Source organism: Brassica napus, unplaced genomic scaffold (genome assembly GCF_020379485.1).
Source record: "Brassica napus cultivar Da-Ae unplaced genomic scaffold, Da-Ae ScsIHWf_1630;HRSCAF=2246, whole genome shotgun sequence".
NCBI classification, from domain to species: domain Eukaryota; kingdom Viridiplantae; phylum Streptophyta; class Magnoliopsida; order Brassicales; family Brassicaceae; genus Brassica; species Brassica napus.
Window position 1 is genome coordinate 30,001 of NW_026015047.1, and position 2,500 is coordinate 32,500.

At 39.7% G+C, this 2,500-nt stretch overlaps 1 pseudogene; it reads right to left on the reverse strand.

Annotated features, from left to right (window-relative positions):
* The window catches only part of LOC125598133, a 7,693-nt pseudogene that overhangs the window by 3,105 nt on the left and 2,088 nt on the right, over positions 1–2,500 (reverse strand).

Sequence of the window (2,500 nt, forward strand, 5' to 3'; positions counted from 1 at the left end):
CTCCTGGTCCTTATTTAGACCTGCATAATCAGCCTTTGGGAAAGACAAGTGCATTATACCAGAAGTAGGAAATTTACATACTAAGTGAGATATAACTTCACTAGTTGAATCCAAGTTAACTTCTAGTGAATTAGAAGTCACTACTAGCCTAGTTGGACAGGTTACAGCAAAGTGGCCTTTCTCATGACACCTATAGCAAATGAATTCTACTGGTTTTGAAGATTTAGAAGACTTACTTGGTTTCTTCTTCTCATGGAACTTAGGCAATGGCTTTGTACTTAGCTCTCGAGTTTTGGCTTGTGGAGTTGGAACTCCTTGCACGCCACTGGCCCTTGCTGCTGTTTTATGCTCGGTTGCTCCCTTGATGATGAGTGTAGACTCCTGGTGTAGCTTTATGTCGTGAGCATTTTTGAGCTTAGCCTTTCGATTTGGCCTTTTTGCCAATATCAGCCGCCTTGGTTCAAGATTAGTATAGACCCGTATCTGATTCAACAGCTCATCTCCAGCTCCTTTCACATATTCTTCATACAAGAGTTCTTTCATTTCTTGCCAAGTATCTTCTGGTTCATCATAGGCAAGTCGCCAGTAAGCATCTTGTTCCCACTTTCTAAAGGCATCTTCAGTGAGAGTGTCTTCGGCAATGGCTGTCTTATCCTCTTCATGGACTTGGTTAGAATCAAACCAATGTTCCATATCTTTCTCCCAGCACAAGTATGCTTCTGGTCCTTGATGATGGCCTGCAAAGAGGACGTAACCAGGTTGATCATCATTTCTTCCAGCCTCACTTAAGGCCTCTTCTTCTTCAGCAATGTCTTGTTGAGAGTCTGGCTTTCCTCCATAGTTTCCCTCAGAGTTTCCTACACTGGTTTGTGAGCCAGTTTCGTCTTGGTACTCATCCTCCTGGTCAGAGTAAGGTACTTCACACCAGGGTATGCCTTCAGCATGAGACTCGTCTCCAACTTCTTCTTTAACAGATTGGAAACTTGCTTCTCCTCCATCAACATCTTCATAGACTTCTTCCGTTTTAGAGAAATTTTCCTCATGCTCATTTGCCTCTTCTAAACTGATTTCAGAATCAGCTTCCTCTTGCCATGAGCCTTCCTGGTCAGCTTCAGGATCATCACCTTCTGTCTCTTCTCCACGGCATTCATCTCCTTTATTGAAACTGATATTTGATTCAGTTTCTCCCTCATACTCTCCTTGGTAGCTGGTATCTCCATGTGAGTAATCAGGTGGCTCTGCTTCAGGATATGCTTCAGCAGGATCGTCTCCATACTCTGACATAGAGTAGTTATCATCAGAACATGACCCATCACAGCCATCCTCTTCATCGGACCAAGCTTGGTCGGCTTCATCAAGATCGGAGCCTTGGCTTGATTCATAAGAACTCTCTTCCTCAAAGTAATCTGCCATGGCGTCTCCCCTTATTGGTACCTTTCAAAAACAGAGAATAAGAGTATCAAGTCGTGGCTTAACAAAAGAAAGAAGAAGAATAAGAAAAAAAAAAAAAAAAGATGGAAACCTAGTATATTTTTTTTTTGAAAGTTTTGAAACAAATGGAAAATTAACTCCTATTTTTTTTTTAACTTTATCAAGCAAATCTCGAAATCTATAAAATAAAACAATGGAAATAAATATTTATTTTGGTTTTCAATTTAAAAGAAACAAAACGAGAAAAAAAAAGATTTTATGCTTGATGCAAATAAACCGAAAAAGGAAACTGGAGCTAGACAACTTAATGCAAACAAGGGAAATTTTTTTTGAGTTTTCTAAATGAATCAAACAAGATAATGAGGTATCCTTTTCGTGCCTATCTCTGGTTTTAAAACCAAGAACAAGCAATTCAAAATCAGACAGAAAATGCAACACTATGAATTTTTTTTTTTTAATGGATTTTAATTGGTGAACAAATGCAATAAGATATGATGCAAGGATAAGATATCACCAGATTCAGGAGCTTGTGCTCTGATACCAAATGTTGCAGGCTGGGATTCAGACTACACGGATGGCTTGACTGAGGTTAGGTTTTGGTTCGGCTTGGACAGATCGGACGGACGGACAGACGGAAGATCGGCTAGACGGCTGCGATGGAGGAAGGGGACGGCCAGTTTATACCTGAAACAAGGATGAACCTTTTTATGAGTTTTATGATTTCTATATGATGAACAGAAAATAAACTATATAAGAAATGATAAACTGAAGCAAATATGATTCTTATGGATTTTCTTTTAAGATTCAAAACTAAATGATATGCAAAAATGAAAACAATTCAAATAAGAAGGATAGAAAGATGGATGATGGGATCTTTGTTGCTGGACGTGTGTCTCTCTCAACAAGGATCAGTGGATGGAGAATGGACTGAGGATGGAATCCGGCTTGCTTGATATGAATCTCTTCCAAGCTGGATCGATGGATGGAATGGATAGATGGATATAGATTGACTCTCTCAATCAATGGACGAACAGATGGTCTTGAATCACACAAGGCTCCCTGGACGTGG